General features: G+C 44.0%; 1 pseudogene; it reads right to left on the bottom strand.

Annotated features, from left to right (window-relative positions):
- The window catches only part of LOC119869398, a 37,845-nt pseudogene extending 20,890 nt beyond the window's left edge, over positions 1 to 16,955 (bottom strand).
- Positions 16,956 to 17,838: the final 883 nt, after the last annotated feature.

Raw genomic sequence — 17,838 nt, 5'->3', positions numbered from 1 at the left:
CAGCTCTGTCCTAGGACTCCCAGCAGAAGTCCCAAGCAGCTGCCTTAGCCATCAACCGTGGCCTCCACTCTTCCACCTTGGTCACCTGCACCATTGGTGGGTCTGCATTTATCAAAGGGTCTGGGACTCAAAGGACCAGTTCTGCTCTGTAGCTCCCACTTGATTCTGCGCTGGGCGATGGGTCACTTCCTGCCTGTCCTACAGTGGATAACAGTTTGCTTTCACACGACATTAACCAGCTTTAGAGTGTTCTCTCTCAGGATTTCTTCTTATGTGCTAACAATAAACATTCACATCATTAAAAATTTAGAAGTTGACTTCAGAGACAGTGGCCACAAATTGTATGATGATGCAAAACTGTGATCCATCAGAATTAGGAGACTTAAAAGGTTTAGAATGGGCCCAGACTAAGGACCTCCTCCACGGGAAATGGTCCACAGGTATAAGTAAATTAAATGTGTCCAGTTGAATCTAGATGTATAGGTGGAGTGTGTTCAAACGTCTTATTACTTTCATAACACAGATGCCTCCCACCCTGAGAAGGGTGGCAGCACTGGCTGGGGTAGAACTCCCAGGTCCTTGAGGTGCCCCACGTCTCTCCATCTCCATGAAAATTCTTGCCAATTCCTGGGTCTGCTGAGGAGCTCTAAAGCCTTGCTATCCCACTGCATTCTCATACTAAAAGCTTAGTAAACTGTTTTATTGCCTACATCAATATGTGGCTTAGTTTGGGTGCTTGAGGTGTAACTACAGATTGGAGTCTCTACACATCCCTACAACAGGAAAGGGTAAGTTAATTAAAAGCTTAACTAATTCTCCTTACCTGATTTCCACACTGCCTTTTCTTGTGGCCTGGCTCCTAGCCAAGTCCTGCGAGGCAACAGACAGCCGAAGCCAGCTGGGAAATGTGGGGCCGGGATTATTATACAGTGGCCAGATTATTATATATTAAAAGCAAATAAGACTTTCAAATAGATAGCTGAGGCTTACTGGCATGCTATCATTCCCTTAGCTTTATTGCCACTATGAGCTTCTCACCTAGCAAAATGATCACTGTTCACATCCACAATCATTAAAGCATGGGGTGGCTGTTTCCCTCCCAAATATGACATTTTCCCAAAGTATTAAACTGACACATTTTGCAAATAATAAAAGTAAAACATCCTTGAAGCATTAGTACAGAAAATACAATCCTCTGGTTCCACAAAAAGGGCATAAGAGAAATTTTGCCCAGTTTGCAACCTGCTAATTTTTCAAAAATGTGTTGATTCTAAAAATAAAAGCATAACATCCTTGTAAAATAAGGAGAGGAAAAATTTTCCTCTTCTAGTTCTGATATTTCTGCTTTCTGGAAACCAAAAGAGTATCTATTCTCAATAAATGATAATGGATAGAGCACTGTTTTCATTGAGCTAAGAAATGTTTACAGTAAACATGCATAAACTTACAATTCTCAAACACATCAAAAAGTATGTTGACTGAAATGCAAACATGAGGAGTTCAGTAACAAAACGGAATCCTTCCTTGAACCTCCACTACAGTTATCTCATTTCGCCACTTGATTTTAACAAATAATCGTAGTTTTACATAAGCCAAAAAAGGCTGCAAAGAAAAGAAATTATTCATTCTACCTGTGTCAATTCAGGGCCTGCGTTGCATGGGGAAAGAAGGAGTGGTTGAAATATAAGTTGTCCTTCTCTGATTGACTCATTTCACTCAGCATAATACCCTCCAGTGAAGTGAGTCAATCGGAGAAGGACAAACATTATATGTTCTCATTCATTTGGGGAATATAAATAATAGTGAAAGGGAATAGAAGGGAAGGGAGAAGAAATGGGTAGGAAATATCAGAAAGGGAGACAGAACATAAAGACTCCTAACTCTGGGAAACGAACTAGGGGTGGTGGAAGGGGAGGAGGGCGGGGGATGGGGGTGAATGGGTGACAGGTACTGAGGGGGGCACTTGATGGGATGAGCACTGGGTGTTATTCTATATGTTGGCAAATTGAACACCAATAAAAAATAAATTTATTATCAAAAAAATAAAATAAAATAAAATCCTTTAAAAAAAAAAAAAGAAATATAAGTTGTCGCTCCAACTTCTCTACCACCATAGCCCTGGGTTCTTAACTCTCCATTCTAGCTCTCAGAAGTTACTCATTATGTTCTTCAGGGGCCTTTCTCCCCCAAAGTCTGTCAGTTTTTCAAGGGTAAATCAGGTCTTTACTTCTCAGTATCTTTCAAAATACCTGAAACTCAATAAAAGTTTATTAAACTAATGATTTAAGTATTCAATTTACAAATTATTAATATAGTAATTCCTTGACTCTTGGTGTAAAAGAAAAAAAAGAAAGCATCATATCACGGGGAAAACAAGGTCTCAGATCTCATTCAAATCATGAATACAGCAGCAGAGTTCCCTAATACTGTAGTTACCTCCAGAATACACCTTAGCCTCAGATTCCTATATAAAGCCCAAAAAGTATAAAGGAAACTAGAGAAAAAATTCATTTTGTTCATTTCAGTTCTATGATTGTATCATATTTTGAACACCCTTCATTTTCTACATGCTGAACCCCAGCCTCCCCAGAACATCAAAAACTGGTATCTTGGGGCTCCTGGGTGGCTCAGTGGTTGAGCGTCTGCCTTTGGCTCAAGTCATGATCCTGGAATCCCAGGATTGAGTCCTGTATCAGGCTCCCCACAGGGAGCCTACTTCTCCCTCTGCCTGTGTCTCTGCCTCTCTCTGGGTGTCTCTCATGAATAAATAAATAAAATCTTTAAAAAAAAATTTTGGTTTCTCGTTCCCAGGTGATTGAGCACCCAGATCCTACATATCCAGCTTGTTTCTGATACCTGGTTCTACTAGAAGCCTGTGTGCCTACCTAACCAGTTCTATTTGGCTGCTCTTTAAATCTAAGCTTATAAGACTGTAGCCACTTCTTACACCTTAGTGTGGGCCGCCGGAGCTGAAACAGTATCTATTTCACATTTCATAGACATACTACCAACACTCAGGATAGAAGAGAATGTGAATTATTATATCTTCAATTTCCTCAAGAAACATAAGATAAGCTTGTATATAAAATATGACTAAAAAAAGAACATGTAATTAATTTAAAAACCTGATAATTTAAACTAGAAATGACATTCTCAGCACATCAAGTTATCTCTTTCTAGTCTTTTCAGGATTATCCTTGACACATACATGGGCATCTACAAATAATCTATACATTGATATAATTCTCTGATATGATAAAGGTTTTTATTTTCTGAATTTCATAGATAAAGTAATTGAGAAAAACAAGATTATTTTCCTAAGTTAAAAAAAAAAAAAAAAAAAACAGAAAATTAACTTCAACATACACACACCAAACCCTTTTATTGCCATGGATCTTACTTACCTCTTTCCAAAATGGATTTAAAGTTACACACCAAAAAAGGAAAGAAAGAGAACTAGTATTTTTTGCACCTAAAATGTGCTAAACACTGTACTGGCAACTCAGATAATAATTAAAACCATGAGGAAAGTAGTATCGATCTCATTTTACAGATGAGAATAGTAAGACACAGTGAGGTTACTTTCCTAAGATCACATAGCTAAAAAATATTACAATGTAAATTTTTTTAGAATTTCCACCCAGATTGGGACACCAAGGTAACTCTGGTTGAGCATCTGCCTTTGGCTCAGGTCATGATCCAGGAGTCCTGTGATAGAATCCCACATGAGGCTCCCCACAGGGAGCCTGCTTCTCCCTCTGCCTGTGTCTCTGCCTCTCTCTTTGTGACTCTCATGAATAAATAAATAAAATCTTTAAAAAAAAAAGAATTTCCACCCAGATCAAAGCCAATGTATGCCATTTTTTCTATGTATGCTGACATAGGTATAATAAAGCCAGAAAGCACATAATCAAATAAATAACAACAAAACACAAGTCATTAACACCTAGAGAACAAGATAAATATTCTATATATAGAAAAAAATCAATTGTATTTTTAAAGATTTTTTTCTTTAGTTTTTACTTAAATTATAGTTAACATACAGTGTAATAATAGTTTCAGGTGTACAGTATAGTGATTCCACACTTCTAAATAGCATCTGGTGCTAATCACCACAAGTGCCCTCCTTAACCCCCATCACCTATTTAACCTATCCTCCCCACCCACCTCCCCTCTTTGGTAAGCATCAGTGTGTTCTCTGTAGTTAAGAGTCTGTTTCTTGGCTTGCTATTCTTTTTTTTTTTTTTCCTGGTGATCATTTGTTCTGTTTCTTCAATTCCACATATGAGTGAAATCCTAGTGTGTTTTAACCCAAGTCTTAAACCTGCACCAACAGCCAGGGCAAAGAGGGAAATCACAAGGGTAGAGTTCTCATTTATCTAATAAAAAGAAGACTACTGGTTTATGAAAAGGAGAAATACCTTACAAATTCTAAGAGAGGTTTCTTATGTAGATCACAAACTGAACCTTCCCAACAGAATCCATTTTCTCCATATCAGTTATTCAGAGATGGCAGAGATGTCATTCGCATAGCTGTTTCTTACATGAACCCAAGTCTATAGCCAGGTAAAAGCAATCCAAAATAGTGTGCTGCTAACATAATTAGGAAAAAAATAATGATGGGCACCTGGGTGGCTCAGTCTGTTAAGTGTCTGCCTTCAGCTCAGGTCATGAACTCGGGGTCGGGCTCCCCGCTCAGCAGGGAAACTGCTTCTCCCTCTCTCTCTGTCCCTCCTCTGCCCCCACACATTCTCTCTCTCTCTCTCTCAATAAATGGATAAATCTTAAAAAAAAAAAAGAGAGAGACACCACCATGCAAAAGTTTATCTTCTTTAAATCATCAGATCATACTCTTCCCTTCTCATCTCCTGTTCATTAGCAAAATGTCTTTCTGATAGCAAGGAAGGGCCTGCTGCCTCTGCCAGAACTGCTGGTCATTCTTTAAGTCATTTAGCCAGTCAGTCAATCAATCATCAACAAACATTAAGAGTCCACCATGTGCCAAATACTGTGCTATGTACACGTAAGATCAACAGATGAGGCTCACTTCAATGAAGCTCACACTCTAGTGGAGGACACAAATCACCTTGTCACAAATATTTATATTCAAACTCCAATAAGTGCTAGGAAGGCACTACATAGTGCTCTGGGAACCAGTAATAGGGGGACACCACCGGGACTGGAGTAGAGGCCAGGAACAGGTTAAGAAATGGATCCCTTAAATTACTCTAAAAGAAAAAAAAAATTACTCTAAAAGAAACAATTCCTAGAGAGTTTTCCCTTAAGTCAAGCATCTTGTTGTTTAAATAAACTTCTTGTTTGAAAGAAGAAAGAAAGAAAGAAAGAAAGAAAGAAAGAAGAAAGAAAGAAAGAAAGAAAGAAAGAAGAAAGCAAGCAAGCATTCCTGAAAAGGTGGCATGTGAGCTAATATCTGGCTTGCTTTTGCTAGGCACATAATCAGCCATCGATTGGGTTTCATGTGTTCAGCACCACATTAGAAATCATGAAGTATACAAAAAAAGCCTAACATATATGTCTTTGAAAAAGTTTAAAATCAATTAGGCAGAAAAGAATGTGCACATGAGAAATTAATGATACCAAAAAGTATTAGAGAAGCATCAAGTAAACAGCACAAATAAATGACAACGAGAAAAAGAACTCTAAATCGCTAAGGACTGGTCTAACCAGGTAAGATAGGAGGACACAGTGTAGGCCCTACAACAGTGGTTTTCAAATGTTTTAGATAAAACACACCATAAGAAATACATTGGTCCAATACCATAGTCCAATATAAGCATACAGACATAAATAAAAACTAAAACGAAAGTGTCATGAAACAAAACTTGCTCGCACAATATGTGATCTGTTTCTATTGTTTTTCAATCTTTAAAATTTTTTTTTTATGCTAGTCACAACCCACTAAATTGAGTTCATTACCCACTAAGGAGTTACAAGCTAACATTTGAAATTTCAAGCTAACATTCTGAAATTTCAGAAGACAGTTCTGCACACAGTAAAGGTCCTTCACACAGATAAAAGGAAACCAAGAAGTGATTCTCATCCCTTACATTAGTGGCCCAAGCTGACATGACCTCTAATTCCTTCCCAGCACTCCTCCTGCTTCTATGTGATTTCCAGTCACATAGCTACCTTAGCAATGAGGAATCCATGTCCAGCAGGTGGCTATAGCACATATTTACAATTACAATATAACCTTTGCTGAGGCATTATCCTCACCACTCTCCTTTACCACCACTGGCTGCACCAGCCTGACTCTTAGTCCACATGTAAGGCTTTCCTCACATGAGTAAGTGAAGACTGCTATCAGAAATACTACTAGATCAAAATTCTAGGGCAGACTCACATTTTAAGTCCTGAGGCTAAACAGAGGGAATTTATCCATTAACCCAGTATGTTTCTTCAGAGGCAGTAGTTTTAGGCCCAATTTGGTTTACCAAGATTGGTCTTTTTATAACTGATCAGACCTCCAGTTACTAGAGATTGAAACATACATATCATCCAGAGGAACCTGCCAATTTTCCACGAATTCTATGGTGACCCCTCATCAATACCCACCAATGCTGGTAAAAATTTCATCTAGGAAAGACATCTCATTCTTTAGCCAGGCCTACCTGAAACACTTAACTTTTATTAAGTATAGACTTAACAAAAGCCTCAAAAAAATCTGACCTATAGGTCTGACCTAAGAGCCTAAGAGGAATAGTGCTCATCATCACCAGCTTTATAAATGCCCCACGGTCATTCCCTCATGTTTTTTTTTTTTTTTTTAAGGATGTGATAGTTGTTTAAAAATAAAATGTTAACTTAAACCAAAATAATAATTGAAAATTAAAACCATCTTCAATAAATGTGTTGGGAAAACTGGGCAGCCACATGCAGAAGATTAAACTGGACCATCCTTTTACACCATAAACAAAGATAAACTTAAAATGGATGAAAGATCTAAATGTGAGACAGGAATTCATCAAAATCCTAGAGGAGAACACAAGCAGCAACCTTTTTGACCTCGGCCACAGCAACTTCTTGTAAGACAAGTCTATAAAGGCAAGGGAAATAAAAGCAATAATAAACTATTGGGACTTCATCAGATAAAAAGCTTCAGCACAGCAAATGAAACAGTCAACAAAACTAAAAAGCAACCTACAGAATGGGAGAAAATATTTGCAAATAACATATCAGATAAAGGGCTAGTATCCAAGATCTATAAAGAACTCAACACCCAAAAACCAAACAATCCTGTCAAGAAATGGGCAGAATGTATGAACAGACATTTCTCCAAAGAAGATCTACACATGGCCAACATGCACATGAGAAAATGCTCCGCATCACTTGCCATCAGGGAAATACAAATCAAAACCACAATGAGATACCACCTCACACCAGTGAGAATGGGGAAAATTAACAAGGCAGGAAACCACAAATGTTGGAGAGGATGTGGAGAAAGGGGAACCCTCTTGCACTGCTGGTGGGAATGTGAACTGGTGCAGCCACTCTGGAAAACTGTGTGGAGGTTCCTCAAAGAGTTAAAAATAGATCTGCGCTGACCCAGCAATTGCACTGCTGGGGGGATTTATCCCAAAGATACTGATGTAGTGAAACACTGGGACACCTGCGCCCCAATGTTTACAGCAGCAATGTCCACAATAGCCAAACTGGAAGGAGTTGAGATGTCCTTCAACAGATGAAGGGATAAAGTAGATGTGGTCTATGTATACAATGGAATATTACTCAGCCCTTAGAAAGGACAAATACCCACCATTTACATTGATGTGGATGGAACTGGGGGGTATTATGCTGAGTGAAATAAGTCAACCAAAGAAAGACAATTATCATATGATTTCACTCATATGTGGAATATAAGAAATAGTAGAAGGGACCATACGAGAAAGGGGGAAACTGAGTGGGGAAATATTAGAGAGGAACACAAACCCTGAAAGATTCCTAACTCTAGGAAATAAACAAAAGAGTTGCAGAAGGGGAAGTGAATGGGGGGGGGCGGGGGGAGGCGGGGCCGGGGGCAGAGAAGATAGGCATGTGATGTGATGAGCACTAGGTGTTATACTATGTGTTGGCAAATTGAATTCAAACACATTTTTTTAAAAAAATTAAAACCAAAATTAATAAATATGTATTTCCCATTTTACCCCATTGGTTTACAAGCCTCTTTTAAAAATCTGAAAGAATGGTTCTCTTCCTCCACTGGTGGGCATTAACGGATGTTAATAATCCAGGAAGTACTAGAGGAATTCTTCGTCTGACATACCCATCCCCCGTGTTTCACAAGCACCTGCCAGAAGTATCCCGGTACCAGCTCACCTGCCCCAGTACCAACATTACTGGAGAGATTAGAGTTGTCTCCTATCCTAATCTGGCTCACTCTGGGGTTTTTCATTTGTTTGATGCACGTGTGTTGTAATCTGAAGAGTACTGATGCCGAAAAGAAGGCATTCGGTCCTCTAAAGCTAACATGGACTTCTGTGCATCCATTCCGTTAGGCAGCAGCGGTGCTAGAACTGTTGGCCTTGTCCCTGAAAGGAACCCTCACCCCTGGACAGGCTCCAGTTTTAGGGCTGTGGCTCCTACAAGCAGGAGTACGAGGTGCTCTCTGGCAACCAGATCATGAGACTGGTCTGTGGGGTCTTCATCACTAAAGGGCCTGTTAAGAGATTTGATTCAGGCCTGATTCTTCTTTCTCTAACGTCAAAGACAGTGATTAAGAGCCTTTACCCTTTTAAAGTTCCGTAGGACGAAGTGACAGCGGCCGCTCAGTCTCCGAGCTGAGCGGAGGGGGGCGAGGCGCGTCGGGGCGTCGGGCCTGGGAAGGGGCTTCGCCGAGAGCCGCCTCGCTGGGCTCCGACGGGCGCCCGAGTCCGGGCTGCGGGGCCGCGCGGCGGCGAAGGCTCCTCCGCGCCCCTCCGGGCCCCTCCGCCCCCCTCCGCGCCCCTCCGCGCCCCTCCGCCCCCCACCGCGCCCCTCCGCGCGCCTCCGCGCCCCTCCGCGCCCCTCCGCCCCGGGGCCCCAAGGCCGCGCAGCTGCTGCGAGGACGGGCCGTGGCGTGGCTGCTGCCGTGGCCGGGGCGCGGGCGGGGCGCTGCGGGGCCCGGGGCGGGGCGGGGTGCAGGGGGGAGGCCCTGGCGCGCCCCTGGCGGCCGGTCAGCGGTGGGGCCTGGAGCTGTCCAGGCCCGGGCCCCCCGCGCGGCGTGCGAGGACCCAGCCACGGCGTCCGGTCGGCCACGGCGGCCGTGGGGGGCGGGGAGGGGCCGCCCGAGGCCGCGGGGGGGGGAGGGGAGAGGCCGGGGGTGGGGGGGCGCCCGAGGCCGCGGGGGGGGGGGGGCGGGGGCCGTGTCATTTCCACCAACTGGGCTCTTTCCTGACCCAGCCGCTCATCTGTCACCGCTGTCTCATTCCTGTTATTTACATCTGTCTTTAGCATTCTAATTACTCGCTTTATTACTTTAGCCTGGAGGAATCCTGTAAAAAACAACGGAGATGAGGATCCTACCACACAATAAAACTGCCCAAAATCCCCACTGCACATTATACAGAGCACTTGAGAATATTTGTGCTGTTATATGACCTCAATATGTCCTTAGATTGATCTTATTATATCTTTCTTTCTCCCTTCTCTTTCTCCATGTGTGAGTAATAAACTCTTTCAAGGTGTGGACGGCAAGAATAAGCTGTTCAACAAATGATGAAAATGAGATTATTCTCTAAGAGGGAGATAAAGGGGAGAGAAGGGTTTAAAGAAGACATGGAGGTATTTGGACCAACCCCACCCCCATCCAGTTCCTAAACTCCTGGTTTTATTTTTACTCCATCTGAAAAAAAAAGTAGAGCCATCTCCACACAAGCTTCTAAGGCTGAAAGAATCTTGGAAATTTAAAGGAGAGAATAAAATGCCTAATGTCTTTCATTATCTTACATTAATCTCTGAGTCCCCAGAAGGCCTCAGGAGGGGAAGTGAATTTAGAGTAGAGATAGAAGTGGGGTCCAAAAATCACGATGGTTTGAATGTTTTTCTTTTAATATAAGATTTAATAGAGGGGAAGGAAGGTGTACAAAATCTTACTAAACTCCTGATAGCAGGATTCACAGATCCACTCAGGACTTGAATCAAAGGAAAGCTGATACAACCTACCAGAAAATCCAGGACAAAATGCAGCTTTCTAAACTGTTATTTATTCCTGCTAGTGAAATTATTGTTGCACTCAGTTGCAATTTTCTGGCTGTGCTAATGGTTTTCTTTATTGTGTTACACTAACATAATCTCCTCCAGAAAGAAAATGACAAAATATATGGATTTTTAGATAAATAACTGAGGTAATTTATTGGCCTTTATGCTCTTCTGATGGGGTGGTTGATAGATAATGTAATAATATGTACATAATTAAGCGGGTTTACTGTACCTCAGTCAAAATAGGTTCAAGGGCAGTATCTCTGTCTTTCAGCCTATGGTTTTCTCAATGGATATTTACTTCCTCCACTCTGTGGAATAAAGGGAAGGCCCCAGGAAGTAAATGAGTAGCACTAAATATGAGATGGGGGTATGAAGAAAGTAAAAGAAAACTGGCCAATTCTCTCATCAAGGACCTTACATCAGGGCCTATTTTTCTATGCTCCCCGCTCCCTCTCATAAGGTTCAGGGAGCCACAGTGAATTTGAATTGATGAGGAAAAAAAAAGAAAACACAGAAGACAAACATAGGCCTTCCCAAAGAAATGGATGACTTATGCCCAGGTCAGGGAGTGGGCCTTCAAAAACACCTCTTTGGGTCCAAGAGACCTGCTGTCAGAGAACCATGAAGGCTTCTGGGAAATCCTTCATAGTGAACTTGGTCACCAAATGGCCCCTTGCCCTGGCTTCTGGAGGTTGCCCATTCGAGGCATGGTGTAGTTGCTCTTCCAAACTCATCTAAATTACATCAATAACAGAGCGCACTCTTTAATGAGCTCTCAACTTTAAAGACTTGAAGGATATTAACAAGCCGCTTGACAAATGGTGCTTAGAAGCACATTAAAGATGCTGCTAATGGAGCGCATAATGACGGCTAATTTTCGATCAGATATAAATTAGAGCCCCAACAGTTATTTGCCTTAAGGACTTTATGTAAATGATTCTGTTCTGTATAAACTGAAAAGCGAAGAGAGCCTTGCCATTTTGGCAATCCTTGTGGATATGATTAATAGTTCTGCAACAGAACTGGGCAGAGACAACTGATGGCATTTCCATCTAAAAGTCAGTGTGTTTAGGTAGTAAATATGATATCTTCTAGAGTCCTGTGTACTTCTTCAACCAAGAGAGTAAAAATGTCCTTGGCATCTCCTTTGCATGGTTAAAGAGGTCCACAAAAGAGAATCTAGACTCAACTCCCTTGGACCTGTACCTCACACCCACCAAGACACCCAGAATAGACACAGGTCTTTCCTTCAGTAAGATTCAGGGCTGCATTATATGCTCCCAAACCACATACCCCCATAGTACCTGCAACGACACAGACAACTTTCCTGGGAATCTAGGCTCTACTGATCACAGTTTTAGAAACCTCTTACTGTGAAATCATATGACATCTCATTTCTAGCTTTGCACACAGTTCAGGTTCTACAAGAAAGTGCTGGGAAGTGGGGAGGGAATGGGAAAAGGAAAGTGAGGAAGAGGAGGGGACAGAGAAAGATGATGGTTGGTAGGTAGGAGTGTGGTGGGAAGAAAAAGTGAAAAAGAATTCAAGAACAGAAGCAGTTCTGAGAGGTTAGTTTGGAGGAACTCTAATACCTACTCAATTTAAAGTGGAGGAGATATTTGTGGCTCTGCTTTTTTTTTTTTTTTTTTTTTCCCTTCCCTCCTGTGCTTCCCACATTATAAGTGTTAAGTAAGTGAAAGGGTTTGGGGATTGATTCTTAAAATTGATTTCCATATGACCTGTTCCTGCCCTGACAATTAAATGGGAAGGCTGGAAGAAGAGTTACTCTAAAATGGTGTTACCTGTGTCCACCTTCTGCTTTATCACGTCTACTAGGCATCAGTTGGGGCAAATGCCCTCTGTAACTCTGGGGTTGCTTAGAGCTGCTTCCAGCTGCAGTTTCAGGGAGAGCATCCTTTCCTAAACAAGTGGAAAGAATTTGTTTAAGAGTGAGTTTGCAAACCTGAAAAACAGACAACTCTAGCTTGTCAATGGCTTATTATAAAATACAAATAAAAACTCTGTCTTTCTGCTGCAGGAAAAGCAAGCATTGCTGCATCTCAGGACAGTTTTCTCTGCCTTACACATGCAAGATAAATACGGATTTGGGGGGTCATTTTTATAAGCTACTCATGAGCTGTGTTAGAGTTCATATAGAAATCCTGCCTCGATAAGAGAGCTGTTTCTACTAGTGACAGTAGCTTCTAAGATTTCTTCATCTAAGCCATTTGAAAGATGAGAGTAATGAGAAGAGGGCAAGGGGAGGGGAAAAATGGAAGGGTGAGGGATTGAGCATTAAAGAGATTTCTCCTTGACTGATTAAATCATTTTATCTGGGAGTAACTGATACCTAATGGCCAGGAGTTAAATGGTGGAGAGTAGGGATGCTTCTTACCATCATTACTGAGTTATGAAGTAGTTTTAAATTGGGGTTCAATAAATACGATTATTCCCATCTTCCATTAATTCTATCTACTCCTCCCTCCAACCCTCTTCCCCAATCACACATACTTCTGCTGCTAAAGGGACATTCAGGAAACATCTAGACATTTCTTCTACCCACTAGTGTAGGATTCTGAAGTAATGGGAGTAAGTGGAAAGAGCAGCCTCACCTCTCGTTTTGTCTGACAGCAAGATCCCGCTCCTCCCTGTTTTCCAACAGCTGGTTTATGCTCCGTGCTGATGCCAAAACCGGATGATAAAAACTCTACTTTTGAAAAAATAAAGCTTAGAGTTACGTAAATAACAAAATTAGTGACAAAAGCGAAGAATTCTGGTTTCACCCGGTTTTAGAAGGAATAGTAGCTGAGCTTTTCATTATGGGAAGCTGCGTTTGCCACATTTCAGCTCAGAGAGTGAGATTTGCTTATCCTTCCACTTTTTCTCCTCCTGCCCAGAGTATATAGTTCGAGTCACCTTCAGGAAATTTTGCGAATTTATTTCTAGTGAACAAATGCATGTAACCAAGACTAATTACCAAGTATCTGGGTACTTGGGGTTCTCATGGATCTAATTAAGAATACTTGATGAAATGGGACTGATTTGGTTCCCCCACGCTGTGCCCTTTCTATTTTATTACAGCTTTCCTTTCTCTTTTGTGTGTCTCCACTCTCTCCACTGGGGAGAGGGCAGATGTGGTCATTCTTTGCATTTCTCCCTCTCCCTGGGGAAAGGTAGAGATTACTCTCCTATTAACCACCAATCTCCTTTCACACCCCCTCTTTTTTCTTGTTCACCTCTCAAACTCTGAGTGAATCCCAGGGAAGAAAAAATAAGTCTTGCTGAAAAGGAAGGCAGCATGAAAGGGGGGAAAAAAATCAATGAAATGATTTAGGAAATAGAAGAATGGGCCCCTCTGACAATACTGTAATTAAAAGCTCTCAGGACTGCAAAGTGAAAAGTTGATGAAAGAAAGTGCAAGTTGCCAGCTGATTCTTACTTAACACATTTAGGACCGGTTCACGAAGTTAGAGACGTAACTTAAGGATCTGACCGCAATCGCCTTCCAAAACAACTTCTCTCTTGAAAGGAATCAGAACTCCTAGTTCAGCAGCCAGGGACTGGGTTCTCCTCCTCCACTCATCCTCCACCTCAATGACCAAAGACTCTGGAGAGGGAGGAGAAAGTGGTGGCTTTTTTTCTGGTCCCAGGCAAAGAAGTGGTCACTCCAGGTACCAAAAAGGAAAGTTAGCCAGATCTCACATTGTTAGTTAGAACCTCCAAGTTGGTACCAAAATGGGACTTCAAACCCTTCAAACCAGGGAGCCTGGTTGCCCTCTCTGGAAGCTACCACAAAGTTCAGGAGAGCCCAGGGCCTGAAGCACTAAATCCTGATTCCAAATGGAACACTCCATCTAATTCTGGCCCCTCGCACTACTGGACCCAGCTGTAGGCAGGCCTTACCCCATGTCCTTCCTGGCAGTCACGGACTCTACCTTTGAAGCCAAAGGTGCTACAGCCAAAAAACACCAAGTCTGGGCTCTGTGTAAAGGCAGGACTGGCAGGAAGGACACCTGTGACAAACAGAAGGTCAAAGCCAGTTAGGTGCACTTAAAAAAAACACGAAGGGAGGTGAGTCTCAAGCACCTTCCAGTCCAACCATTTGCTTGGGCTAGAATAAGAGGGAGAGATTTTGAGTGAGTTTGAAAAGTTTCATCCAGGTGTGCTGGCACCCAGGGAACGGCCCTGTATGTACCCCCTGTGTCAGTTTATGAATATCCATCTATCTGTTAGTGTTACCTGGATGACAAGTTTCCAGAAAATGACAGAGTTGAAGTGGAGGATCTCTACCTCTCTTGGGGTCTATAGCTTTAGGCCAAGCCTGCGGAGGCTAGGATGTACTCTGGGCAGAGGTATGCACCCTGGCTTTGCTGCGCGACAGGGCCCTCTAGGCCTCAGAGGATCGGCTACACCAAAGAAGAGATACCTCCCACCCACCTTCCCCACTTCCAGGTTAATGAATAGAAGTCCATGGATTTAAAACAAGGAAATTGAGAGACCAGGATTGGGGCAGGGATGGCTATTCTGGGCAGAGCTCAGGGGAATTCCCCAGGAAAACTTCCACTTCTATATCTGGACCCTGGACCGCTGCTGTTGAATTTGGAGAATGAAGTGACCGCTTTTTCCAAAGAATTATCTCAAGCTTCCCACCATGTACACACTTCCATCACCTCACACACCAGGCCAATAATTCCCTAAACCAGACCTAGTCTGTCTCTGGAAATCAGGGAGCCTTCGCCACCATTTAACCAAATTGCACAGAGAATACAGACTGCCATTTAGCAAAAGCCTGGTGTCCCTTTGGGAAAGTAGGAGTATCTGGCCCTACATTTATTAACCATCTATCTTCCAGTGAGCTCACCAATTCAGAGTCCCCCAGGCCTTCTGAGAATAACAACACTGCCTGAGTCATTCACACAGAGGGTGTTGATTTAAGCCTTTCAATCACTCTCACGCCCATCAGTAACTTGTTTTTTGTTTCTGTTTTTTTTTTTTTAATCAAACCGCATTGATTTAACAGGATGACTCTGATGGCATCTTAGAATTCCAGAAGCCAGTTGGCTTCTTTCAAAAACATTTGATACAGACTTCTCATTTCCTTGTCGCCTCATACTATACAGGGAAACCCAGGAGCTACAAGAGAACCTCTCCACCCCATCAAAGAAAACAAAAACAAAACAAAAAACACTCACCAATATACGCAAATGAGACTTTGACTATGCTCCCAGGGTCCAGAAAATGGGGAGGTTAGGGGCCAGAGGAAGGAGGAAGTATTGTATCTATGAAAAATTATAACACACATTTGGGAACCCCGACCCCGGACACTCTCCGGCTTCTGTTAGCTGGAGCAAAGTCGGGGAAGGGGGGAGGGCGCTCGCTTTCCGCCGAGTGACAGCTGGAGTGATGGCTGCAGACCCGGTGCGGAGGTGGGGCGGGCGAGGCTGGGGGGGCAGTAATTACCAGCCCGGCTCCCGCCTCCCGACTTGAGAGCGAACGCGTTCTCCTCGCGCGTCCAGCTGCGCGCCCGGCTTGCTGCTCCGCCTCGGGGCATCCAGAAGCCTGAGTAGGGGGTGGGGGAGTGCTAGAGGACTTCAAATCGAGGTTCCTAAAAGCCTTCTAAACTAGAATGTCCCTAAGGTCCCATCCTCACAGGTCTACCGAGTAAAGGCAGAGCGGTGACTGCTCGGCGCCCAGCACCCCCCAACCAGCCTGCCCGCTTTAGGACGCGGCCCAAAGTGAGGGTGGCAGCGGCGACGCAAAGGGGGGAGCAGGCCGGAAACGGTGGTCTCTGTGATCCGGCTGCCCAGGACCCCAACTCTCCCCGCGGGGCGAGGGGAAGGCTAGGCCAGGTCCCAGACTATGCCCGGCACCTCCCCGCCCGGTCCACAGAAGCGCAAATCCGAAGGTGCAGCAGCTCCTTTGGGCCCCAGAGCCCTGAAGTTAAGCGCACGCCGAGGCGTCGGCGCGGGGAAGGGCGGAGAGAAGCGTGGAAGAGTCGGGGCGAGGTTCTCCACCTCCTCCCGCCGCCTCCCTCCCGCAGGCTGGAAGCCTCACGTAGTCTGGGATTTTTTCAGAATAATTGATGGGTCCAGTTCTCCAGAGCTTTCCCGGTGAGAGCGCGGCGGACCGCGCTAGAATTTAAATAGACGTGATTAGTAAAATGCGAGGGGGCGAGGCGCCCGGGCCTCTTTCTCGCGGGTTCCCGGCTGCGCGCCTGGCAAGCAGCCTGCTCCCCGGGCTCTGGGGGCCACGCGGGGCCAGGGCCGGCGAGGCCGGCGCGGGGGGAGGCTCTGCCCCTCCCACCCCCCACCCCCACCCCCACTCCTACGGACTCTGGCCCTCACGCCCTCTCCACCAGCTTCTCACCGAGGTGCACCCGGATCTGGAGGAGGGAACTTGGGGCTGGCATGCAACCCAAGGCCCGCGACGTGCAAAGTGGTGCTAAGCCCCAGCCGTGGGTGCCAGGACCTTGACTCCTCCACAGCGCCAGCGCGGCCGGGCGCGCGCCAAGCCTTAGCCCTGAAAAGCCAGCAAAGCCTCTCGGTAATCGCTTTCCCCACACCCTGCTCCTCACACACACGGTTCTCTTTCTGTACCTCCGCCCTCACCAGTTGTTTTCTCTGCAGGTTGCGGAGCCTACGCAGCCAGGGCCTCGGAACTCAAAGCACCCTCCACTTACCCAAATCTCTAGGAAGGTCCCCTCGACAAAGAAGTGACCTACGCTGGGAAAAGCCTTCGCCTTCGCTGACTCTCATATCCCTATCTCATCGATTTGTTCCTGAAAAGGGGGCTGTGCATTCTTATAACATCTACAGCCAATTAATATTGCATTAACTCTATTTAAAAAAAAAAAAAAACAAAAGCACCAGAATACTGCACCCTATCAAAGCCATCTATTATTCACGGAAATGTAATTGGAGACCTAAGATATGTGTTACGGGCCAATGGAGGAAAACAGAATCGTGACAATATTTCAGAGAGGAAGGGGATCCGAGGGTATCTAATATTTAATTTCAAATCTGTGGTTTTCTAATTCGAGATTAAAAGCAGTCACGTCTTTGAAGCCAGACAGTTGGTATAAATGTACAGTTAAAATATTCTATTCCACGGTCCCTAGACAGAGCTCTCTGCTCGTCCCAGGCTTCATTAAATTTTTATTATCATCCCAGACTAGAGCAGGGAATGAGCGGAAAGACTGTCCATCTAATTGCAATTGATAAAAAAAAGCAGCTCTTTAGATTTCCCTCCTCATTTTAATATATTAACAGCAGTTTTCTTCGTATGTCCAGTCTTTCCCAACCCTGTGATACACACAATCACTTTATCACACAGATACATTTTCCACTTCCTACAGGCACCAGGCTTGGCTGTCTTCTCTGCCCTTTGAGAAGGCCTTGGGGGGTTGGTGGGAGTGGAGAGGGAGAGAGGGTAGTGGAGGCTGGCTTTGGAAAGTGATGCTATATGAAAAAGAAAAAAAAAGGTGACATCAGTTCTTGAAGCATCTGGCGGAAAGATCAACGAGAGACAACATTTGCACTAAGCTGGTTCTTCCTGTGGCAAGATGAAAGCATATTGTTACCCAAACAAAACAAACAGATTATTAGACTGGGCTGCACTTTTCGACAGCCTTTCCACTCT

Source organism: Canis lupus, chromosome 15 (assembly GCF_011100685.1).
Source record: "Canis lupus familiaris isolate Mischka breed German Shepherd chromosome 15, alternate assembly UU_Cfam_GSD_1.0, whole genome shotgun sequence".
Taxonomy (NCBI): Eukaryota; Metazoa; Chordata; class Mammalia; order Carnivora; family Canidae; genus Canis; species Canis lupus.
The sequence above is the reverse complement of the archived record's forward strand: the minus strand, read 5'-3'. Positions and strand labels throughout refer to the sequence as shown.